The sequence below is a fragment of the Pistacia vera genome, unplaced genomic scaffold, assembly GCF_008641045.1.
Source record: "Pistacia vera cultivar Batoury unplaced genomic scaffold, PisVer_v2 Contig460, whole genome shotgun sequence".
In the NCBI taxonomy this organism is placed as follows: Eukaryota; Viridiplantae; Streptophyta; class Magnoliopsida; order Sapindales; family Anacardiaceae; genus Pistacia; species Pistacia vera.
The window spans coordinates 1372227-1383850 of NW_022196291.1; the positions used below are offsets into that span (position 1 = coordinate 1372227).

Consider the following 11624-nt stretch of genomic DNA (forward strand, 5'->3'; position numbering starts at 1 on the left):
TTACAATAAATAAGTACTCTTCATAACTTTTATAAAAAGCATTGTTCTTACCAAAGGAGGGAAAAACAACCAAATAACAGTCACCACCAGGAACACCACCACCAACGGCCTTGAAACCAACGAGGGCAATTGCCATTGAGTGACTAAGTTCTTCTTAATGAAAATCTCAACAGTTACACTTACCCCTTGTAGGACAAAAAAAAACACATCACTTCCCACGTGGGATGCACACGTAAAGATGATAAAAAACCATCTCATGCATAAAACCGAGACAACAAAGTAATAATGACACCTGGATATTGAGTCCACTTTTCTCGATTATACGGCCAAATATGTCGTACTGGATTATATACGGTAAGGCGTAGAAATCTGTGACCCTAGGTTCCATCTACGACCCCAAAAGTTTTGTAGTGAGGTGGCTAAATGCGGTTTATTGAATTGTGGCTCGACTCCAAAGCCAAAAATATGAGCTAGGGTGGCACACATTGCCAGGCCAATTTCAAGTGAAAAGACACACTCGGTAAAAGTCAGGACTAAGATTGCCTGTGTGTATATATCACGATAGCCGTAGATAAGAAGTAACATAACTACAAGTACAATTTTGATCACTATTTTGATAAAGTTAGAAACTTGATGTATTTTTCGAATGGATTGGAGATTTGGGGAGATGGGTTTATGTCATTTTGGATTGGGAGTTGGGTTTGGTTTATTTTGATGGGAAGAGAAGCTGCCAGATGAAATGGAAGAGTTTATTGGGTTGAGATAAGGGGCCTTGACCAAAGGCAAAGAGGAGGAGTTTGAAGTTGGCAAGCCATGCGAGAAAGAAAGAGGTGAAACCAGTGAGAGACAGCGGAGAGGCTTGAAGGGAGAGTAATGAAGAGGTAGAAGATTGGGAGGAGGGAGATGAGCCTTAAAATACCCTTTGGGATTCTGACGTTATCAAATAACAATAGCTCAAACATGTAATGACTACAATCCATACCTTGGCTTAGTTCTTGATCTCTCCTCATTTCTTTGTCTTCTCTTGTAGCTCCTCTCTCTATGTTTGATTAGATCTCTGATCACTTAAATTTAAGGGGTTAATAACTTATAGGAAAATGCTACACCCATAACCTCTTTTCATAAATTTTTCTCACAACCCTGACATGCTAGCTAATTGGTCAACTTACAATGGGTCCTATCTGGGTCTCATCCAATAGATTATGATTGACCAATTGCGAACTGCCACGTTAGGGTTGTGAGAGAGGTTATAAGTGTAGCATTATTCTAACTTGTCACATTGAATTGGTTAAGAGTTGTGTATTAATTATTATTAATTTCTACTGCAGGATGGGACGACTTCTGAAGATAAATTAATTTCCAGCCAAGATAAATCACATTCAATGTTGAACATTTAATTGAGGTACAGAGGTAGAGAGACCTTTCACATGCAATCATTCATCATTTTTATTATGTCAATTTGTATACAAGAATTTCTATGTTTAGTATTATTCTTATTAGTTCATAGAAAAAATTAACATATTTTTGAAATTTAATAGATAATTTATGTACAAGTCTAATTCATAATTCAATCATATAGTGAATATAATTTTAGCAGAATAAATATTAATTAATAAACATAATACAATATATTTGGTAGTATAAAACCTTGAAATAAAAACTACACTTAAAAAATTAGAATATCTGACTTTATATCTCAACTATATGGTTAACAAATTGATTACTTATAAACTAGACAAAAGAAAAAAACATTACATATTTAGATGTTTTCACTTATAAAAAAAACTTTTCTCAAATATTTTCTACATTTCTTTGCCTATTACCTGAAAAATTTAACTTCATTCTTATAAAATAAACATGCATCACTATTTAGTTCAAGGGATTTTAATCTTCCTTATCAATCACCATTTAAAAATTAGCATCCAATTTCCTTAATCATAATAAATTGGTTGCATTAGTGGAATTATTTATGTTTAGCTCACAAAAATTATTATATCAATGTCCAACTTTGATAATTAGAAATGGTATGTGTAGTTTTTGAAATCAAGAGGGTGAAGTTATCTTTATGCGTAAACCTTGAACTTAAAATCCAAGACAAGCTCACCTTTTGATTTTGGGATCTAAAAATCTCACCCTCAATTTGAAAAGGAGAAAAAAAGACATGAGATCACTTCCCAATTCTAGAAAAAAATATTAAAGTAAAGGAAAAAAAAAAAAAAAAAAAAAGAATTCATGTCAGTTTTAACGAATTTGTATGAACTTGTTCTGACAAACTCTCTTACGGTACTTACTTGTCATCCCCGCACTTCTCAATAGTTGCGGCCAAAACAATCACAACGCTGTCCTGACACAAACACCACCACACCGAAACCACGGTGCAACCGCCACTTGTCTGTCAAAACTGTGGGCCAAAAATCGTCTTGGGCTTGATGAGACCCAATAACGAAATAAACATGTCCACGGCCTCAGGCCTCAACCCAATCTTGATTGAGCCTACGCTTAAAATCACCTTGCGACTTACCCACTTATGAGTTGGGCTATCCTAAGTTAAGCTAAACTGGGTTTCAACCCATTAGCCTGCAAAAAGAGTATAAATAGGAAATCAGAATCTTATTCTATTTCTTCTACTAAGATTTCAAATCTCACTCAAATATTTAAACTTGATCTGATAAGGTCAAGAAATCATATTCTTTCATGATAGAGATTATCTCCCAAAATAGGACTTAGTGTCCTACTAAGATTCCAACTCTTATTTAAACTATTAAACTTAATCTGATAAGGTTAAGAAATCATATCTCTTTTATGATAGGGATTATCTCAAAAGAGGACTCAATGTCCTACTAGGATTCCAACCCCTGGGTTCATTATAAAAACAGAGGCTCGCCTCTCATTAAGAAAAAATCTCCGACAATCAATCTACACTACTAAAACCATCTATTTACTCCTAAGTTCTTGCTCCCAAGAACCGACGCCTCTGCCGTAGTCCTAGCTCCGACAAGACTCCTGGTATTCTTCTTCTCCTTAATTCTTATTAAATCTCTTCAGCCTTGTGACTTGAGGTCGGAGTACCTACGGCAAACACCACCTCGGTGTTTTCCGGAAGCTTCACGCTTGCCTTTTCATGTGTGCAGGTCTAACGGATTGTCAGTGACCTCAACCTCACGAGATCACACCCTATTTTCATGACGGTAGATTTTTGCATCTAAAGTTTGGTGCCCACCGTGGGGCCCTGACAATCATCTGCCAACGAAAAATTACAACATGAGAAGAGAAACAAACTCACCCCAATTGGCATCGTAACTCGAAAATCTCATCACGTAAGAAAATTTTGTTATTTTCTTCATTTTAAACCATTGAAAGTATCTATGAATCATTCACATATCATATATGTCTATTAAGCCTGAAATGTGATAACTGAAGCATCAAAACACATTCCTGTGTCATAATTTGTTTATGCATTAGTTGGATACTGCTTACTTTGTATATGTATTTCTTTTTGGGAGGTAACTAAAACTCAACCAGTCTTAATCCAATCCCAATTCAACTTCACAGAGATTTGCCACAACTTTAAAACCCAACCTCATCGATCCTTCTCCAGAGCTCAGTAAATTCGAAAAAACCGAGGAAAAAACCAAAAACCAATTCTTCTACCAAAAAGCCCCATGAAACCTTACTCAAACTAGCCTAAATTTCTCTACAAACTAGAGCAGAACAGAAGAGAATGGAGAGGCAAACAAGAAATCAAAAGGAAAGAAGAGCTTTATTGTGGAAGCCGTGAGAAGAAACAATGAAAAACGAGGAAGAATTTTCCTGAAAAAGACACCTTCCAAATGTTTTATCAACTAGAGTATAAAGGGAAGGGTGAGGAAAAAGAAAAGAGAAAAACGAAGAGGCAAGAAAAAAAGAGCTTTGAAAAGTCTCCAAAAGTCAAACCAAATAAAAATGCAAACTTTTCAAAACTGAACAAGTGGCAGCCATTCAAGGGACATTGGAAAACATGACCCTTTGTTTTCCCACTCAGTTGTTCTCAAAATCAGATCATCTCTTAGCAAAATTTTCAAACTTTCACACAACCCCAAGTGCAAGACGCTCAGAGTCACAAAGGCGTACTCTATGAGCATTAGTCAACAGATGTCCCCACTAGACACGGCTCAGTCAAGCTGGTGGGAAGAATGTAGAATCATTTACGCCAAGTGTCAGCAAGCTCATCTCCGATCCGACTCATTTTCAAAAGGATAGTGGGGAACAAAACACGTACAACCTAAGTAGTTGCAGTCTCCTCAGCAATATGGTACAAGATCATCACCATATGCTATGCGATTTTTGGAATAGCAACAACACCAGCATACAAAACAGGAGCAACAACAAATGCTATAGCTCCGAACAGCTCAAACAAACGCAACAGCGCCAAATGTAGCAGAAGCAATAGCTAATAAAAACAACAGCAACGGTTGGACCAACAAGCAAAGTAGTAGTAGTACCGAGGCACAAGCAGAAAGCATTAAAAGCAACAAAGCTCCAACCTAGTATCCTACCCTACTCGATCCAGCAAGCTGAGTGGCAGCACTTGAAGGGGAAAGGTATGTGTCGTGTCTCCTTTTAACTACCACTCTATTTGGTTAAATCTTTATCATGACCCATTACTAACATGCAGCGTATTTTTCCATTTAGCTCACTCTTTATTCAGTCCATAACAAATACACATCATGGATATTAACTCTCAATCAACTATTTGCTTAAAACATGCATATGCATGTCACTGCTCCAGCTTCAATCGAATGTTTTCAACTACAAAGTCGATCACGTCGACTAGGCCACATAGCCCTCAAGGTTTCAAATACAAGTCGATCACAGGACTTGACCGCAAGCTCCATACAAGCTCTACTTGGCATACACCTTCAAATCGGCCGGCCCGATAAAAGTACGGACACCTTCAAATCGGCCTGCCGAAAACGTATGGACACCTTCAAATCGACCGGCCCGAAAACGTATGAAAACCTCAAATCGACCGGCCCGATAAACGTACGGACACCTTCAAATCGGCCTGCCCATAAACGTACGGACACCTTCAAATCGGGCTGCCGGATAAACGTACGACACCTTCAAATCGGCCAGCCCGATAAACGTACGGACACCTTCAAATCGGTCGGCCCGATAAACGTACGGACACTTCAAATCGACCGGCCTGATAAACGGACGGACACCTTCAATCGGCCTGCCCGATAAACGTACGGACACCTTCAAATCGGCCAGCCCGATAAACGCCGGACACCTTCAAATCGGCCGGCCGATAAAAAGGAGGACACCTTCAAATCAGCCTGCCGATAAACATACGGACACCTTCAAATCGGCCTGCTGATAAACGACGTACACCTTCGGATCGGCCCTGCTCAATCCACAGATTTACACCTTCGGATCGACCTGCTCAATCCACGGATTTGCACCTTCAATTGGCCCTACCGGTCCATTAAGCTACACATTCAGTCAGCTAGACTGGTTGAAGGGTTCTTGCACCTCAAATCGACAAGTCATCGACCCAATCCACACAAACGATCCATCGACCTAACGAGCTGCTATCACTAATCGCTCAATCTGCACTCATTCGATTTATCTATCTCTAAGCTAAATACTCTTTAACTTAGAGAGTGGGGGGCTAACTGTTAGGGCCAAAAATCGTCTTGGGCTTGACGAGGCCAATAACGAAAAAACATGTCACGGCCTAGGCCTCAACCCAATCTCGATTGGGCCTACGCTTAAAATCACCTTGCGACTTACCCACTCTATGAGTTGGGCTATCCTATAAGTTAAGCTAAATTGGGTTTCAACCCATTAGCCTGCAACAGAGTATAAATAGGAAATCAAAATCTCATTCTGTTTCCTCTTCTACAGATTTCAATCTCACTCAAACTATTAAACTTGATCTGATAAGGTCAAGAAATCATATCTCTTCTGATAGGGATATCTCCCAAAATAGGACTTAGTGTCCTACTAAGATTCCAACTTATTTTAAACTATTAAACTTAATCTGATAAGGTTAAGAAATCATATCTCTTTTATGATAGGGATTATCTCTCAAAGAGGACTCAATGTCCTACTAGGATTCCAACCCATTGGGTTCATTATAAAAAACAGAGGCTCGCCCCTCATTAAGAAAAAATCCCGACAGTCAATCTACACTACTCAAAACCATCTATTTGCTCCTAAGTTCTTGCTCCCAAGAACCCGACGCTCCGCGTAGTCTAGCCTCGACAAGACTCCTGGTAATTCTTCTTCTCCTTAATTCTTATTAAATCTCTTTCAGCCTTGCTGACTGAGCGTCGGAGTGCCTACGGCAAACACCACCTCGGTGTTTCCGGAAGCTTCACGCTTGCCCTTCTATGTGTGCGTCTAAAGGATATCAGTGACCTCAACCTCACGGGATCACAACCCTATTTTCATGACGGTAGATTTTTTGCATCTACAAAAACCAACTTAACCGCCACCTCGATGCATGCCAAATGCCATGTAGGATGGAAAAACAACATCACCAAGTGAATAAAAGCCCAGCATAGAGGAGAGTATACGGTGGTGCGTAGAATACTTGTAACAATGAGATTCATCTATGGCTCAGCAGGTGAGGCCATTGAATTGTGGTTCAAGCTCAAGCCCAATGATAGCTCGAATCGGGGTTGCACATATGTCTGAAGTGAACTCAAGTCGAAGGTACACATGACTACAGTAAAGCAACAAGCGGTATCTTTTGATGCCGGTGCAATTTGTCAAATCAATGATCAATAAGTTCTAATATCAAATTAAGATCTGATTGAATTAGAAAAACATAATATATTTTCAACGTTTGATAAATTATTTGTACCATAAAATCTTTGAGTGGGGGCGATATTTTGATCTAAAGGCAATGCATTTACATGACACAAGTTTTTTGAACATATTTAAATTTTATTTGAACTGATGCTTTTTGTACAAAAAATAATTTAAAGTTATAAACCTAGTATTGTCATCTTGGCTTCAGCTCAACCCTTTCATTTTAGAACTAGTAGTGTCATTTATCTTCGGTTTTATTTTCTTTGATAATAAAAGTGAAATGATAGTTTTGAAATCAAAGGAATGAATTTGTTTTGTGCGTGAGCCTTAAACGCAAAATCAAGGTTTTTGATTTTGGAAACTAAAAATTTCACCGTCAATTTTCAATGTGAGATGTTAAATAAATAAAGGAGAAGTAATGTCAATAGTTTGTAAAATCAACCAAATGAAATTTCTTATACCGTACATGAGTTTAATAATGTAATTTCCATAAAAATAAACAGTAACACATAAAATATTGAAGAAGAAAGATGCACATTTGTATTGATAGCTCTTATGTGGTAATTAAAGTAGTAGATATGGTACAAAAATGCCTTTCTTCCTGGGATACAAAACACTTTCAATTTAACCTTATTCTAATTTAATATTAATTCCTACATCTTAACACTCTTTTATATAATTTACAATCATAGAGTGTTCCTCAAGACCTTTATCAATAAATTAGATGTTGATTTAATAACGTGGTAACTTTAATAGATCTTATTTGGGTCACATCTCATAAATTATAGCTAAATAATTACAAACTGTTAATTGTGCAGAAAAGTTTATAAAAAGAGATTACGTGTCCAATATCACTTTAACTTATCCGCATTGAACTGTTTAGAGTTGTGGTATTAATTTCTTTGTACGCAGGATGGGGACGACTTCTGAAAATAAATTAAGAATGGACCATTTCAAGCCAAGAGAAAGTCACATTCAATGTTGGAGTATTTAATATGAGGTACAGAGTAGGACCTTTCACATGCAATCATATTCATTTCTTATTATGTCAATTGTATACAAGAATCTATATTTAGAATTATTCAAGAGTGTTTAATATGAGGGACAGAGGGAGGAACTTTCACATGCAAACATTCATTCATTTCTTATTATGTCAATTTGAGTACAAGACTTTCTATATTTAGTATTATTCTATAGTTCATAAGAAAAAACTTGACATATTTAGAATTTAATAGATAATTTATAACAAATCTAATCTCATTAATTCAATCAGATTATGTGAATATAAATTTTAGCAGAATAAATATTAATTAATAAGCATAATACAATAGATTTGGTAGTATTAAAACCTCAAAATAAAACTACACTTAAAAGATTAGAATCTCTGACTTCTATCTCGATCTATATGTTTAACAAATGAGTTACTTATAAACTAGAAAAAAAGAAAAAACATTACTATTTTAGATGTTTTCACTTTTATAAAAAAAAAAAAAAAAAAAAAAAAACTTTTCTCAAATATTTTCTTACATTTCTTTGCCTACTGCCTGAAAAATTTAACCTTTATTATTAAAATAAACAGCATCGCTATTTGTTCAAGGGATTTGTAATCTTCGTTATCAATCACCATTTAAAAATTACCCATCCAATTTTCCTAATCATAATAAATTTAGTTGCATTAGTGGACTTTTATTCATGTTTAGCTCACAAAAATTATTATATCAATGTCCAACTTTGATAATTAGAAATGGTATTGTTACACACAAAAATCTTATGTGTAATTAAAATAGTAGATATGGTACAAAAATGCCTTTCTTCCTGGGGTACAAACACATTCAGTTTAACCTTATTCTAATTTAATTATCAAATCGGACATTCTAACACTTTTTATATAATTACAATCATGGAGTGCTCCTCTAGACCTTATCAATAAAATTATATCTAACCAATGGAGGGACAAACAACCAAATAGCAATCACCACCACAAAACAACCTTGAAATCACTAGGGCATCTGCCATTGAAGAGCCAACGTCTTCTTAATAAACTAGAGAGTCTTGGTATACTCGCCCATATGTAAATAGTTTGCACAAATAAGGTTTAGTATTTGTATATTTGCTAGTACTTTGTAACTAATGTTATATATACAATTTTACGTGGTATATTTTTTTTTATTCAGCATTATTCATGTTTATAAATAGTTATTTAATCGACTTTACATGCAATTACATTTATTTCGTATTACGTCAATTTGAATACAAGAACTTGTATTTTAAGTATTATTCTTATTAATTCATAAAAAATCTCAACATATCTCTGAAATTTAGTAGATAATTTATATGCGAATCTGATAATTGAATCTCATTAATTCAACCAGGCTATACGAATCTAAGTTTTAGCTAATAACTATTAATTAATAAACATAATACAATTGATTTTGATAGTTATACAACTCGAATAAAAACTACAATTAAAAATTAATATCTCGACTTATATCTCAATCGATATGGTTAACAAATTGATGTTATTTATCAACAAGAAAAAGAAAAAAAAACATTACATGTTTGGTCTGTTCAACTATTATTTTATGGGTTTTTTACTTTTCACCTTCCCTTCCTCAAATATATACATTTCTTTGCCTATTACTTGAAAAAATTCAACGTTTCTTATAAAATAAACATATATAGCTATCTGTTCAAGGGATTTTATCCCACATTCCTTAGTCATAATAAATTCGGTTGCATTAGTGGACTTATTTTTGTAGTCCAACCAAATGGATGTACAGAATTCATGTTTAACTCACAAATATTATATTAATGTCCAACTTTGATAATAGAAATGGCATTTTTAGTTTTGAAATCAAGGGAGGAAAGTGTCTTTATCGTAAACCTTAAACCTAAAATCCAAGACAATCTTGATGTTGAAATTTAAAATCTCACCCTTAATTTTAAAAGTGAGATGTAAATAAGGTTAACAGAGATAGAAGTAACATCGTTAGTTATGAAATCAATGAAGTGAAATTTTCGGTAAATAGAGGTAATAATGTAATTTACCTTTTTAAATTAAACATAAAAACATAAAAGATTGACTACATAATGAAAGAAAGCAAAGAAGTGCACGTATAAGTATCAATTACTCTACGTGCACAATAGTAGTCATGGTACAATAATTTATATCTTCCTCGGGCACAATACTTTCAATTAAACTTATTCTAACTTAACTATTACATTCTTAACACATTTTTTATACAATTTGCAATAATTAAGTACTCCTCAAAACGTTATCAAATAATTGTTTCTTACTAAAGGAGGTAAAAACAACCAAATAGAAGTCGCTACCACGAAAACCAAACACCAACGGTTGTGAAACCAACGAGGACAACGCCATCGGCTGGCTAAGTTCTTTTAATGAAAATCTCAACAGCTACAGTACCCCTTGTACACGAAAAAAACAGGTCACTTCCCACGTGGGAAGCACACGTAAGAGATGATAGAAAATACATTCATGCATAAAACCTGAGACAAAAATGTGACGATGACACCTTATATTGAGGCCACTCTTGTCTGATTATATGGATTAAATAATGTCGTATGGATTGATACGGTGGGGGGAGAATAATTGTGACCATCAGGTCCCATCTATGGCCCCAAAAGTTTTGTAGTGAGGTGGCTAGAAAGGGCTTGTTGAATGTGGCTCGACCTCAAAGCCAAAAATACAAGCTAGGGTAGCACTTGGTTAGGATAGTTCAAGTGAAAGATACACTTGGAACAATGAAGGACTAAGATTGCATAGTGATGTATTATTGACAATAGTCAAGACTAGAGTAACATAGCTAGAAGTACAATCTTGGATACTAGTTCATAAAGTTAGAAACTTGATGTGATATTTGAATTGGATTGGAGATTTGGGGAGATGGGTTTCTGTCTTTTTCGGATTTGGGGGTCGGTTGGTTTTATTTCGATGGGAAGAGAAGCTACCAAGATGAAATGGAAGAGTTTATTGGGTTGAGATAAGGGGCCTTGACCAAAGGCAAAGAGGAGGAGTTTGAAATTGGCAAGCCATGTGAGAAAGAAAGAGGTGACACCAGTGAAATGGAAAGAGGAGAGGCTTAAAGGGGAGTGATGAAGAGGTAGAAATTGGAGGGGGAGATGAGCCGTAAAAAACCTTTGGGATTCTTGATGTATTAGATAACAATAGCTCAAACATGTAATGGCTAAATCCATACCTTGGTGAAGTTCTTGATCTCTCCTTCATTTTGTGGCTCTTTTCCTTGTAGCTCCTCTCTCTATGACGTTTGATATCTCTGATCATTCACATTTATAATGTAAATTTGAGAGGTTAATCACTTACAGGCATTGAATTGGTTAGATTTGTGTATTAACTATTATTAAATTCCTTGTGCTGGGCGGGATAGGGACAAATCGTGATAATAAATTAAGAATGAACCATTTCGGGCCAAGATCATTAAGAATGGATCATTTCGGGACGTTGAATATTTAATATGAGGTTTATGAGCAAGAGACCAATGGAGCAATTCCCATTTACTAGAAAAAAATATTAAGTAAGGAAAAAATAATAAAAAAAAAAAAAAATTGTCATGTCCGTAGTTTATATGAATGTTGCATTAGACCATCTCCAACCCATTGCACCAATTTGGTGCAAAATTGCACCAAATTGGTGCAAATTTAGTGCAAAACACATTCCATCTCCAACCCCAACACCAAATATTGCACCAAAAGAATATTCCTTAGAATATCTTTTTTTTTCCTTTATGTAATAATCAACAATTAATCTATTTTACTCATATTTTGTATATATAATTAAATAT

At 35.3% G+C, this 11624-nt stretch overlaps 2 pseudogenes; both read right to left on the minus strand.

The window, feature by feature from the left end:
- LOC116145175 lies at window positions 1-3295 on the minus strand (annotated as a pseudogene).
- Window positions 3296-10298: 7003 nt separating this feature from the next.
- LOC116145176 lies at window positions 10299-11019 on the minus strand (annotated as a pseudogene).
- Between the last annotated feature and the right edge of the window lie 605 nt (window positions 11020-11624).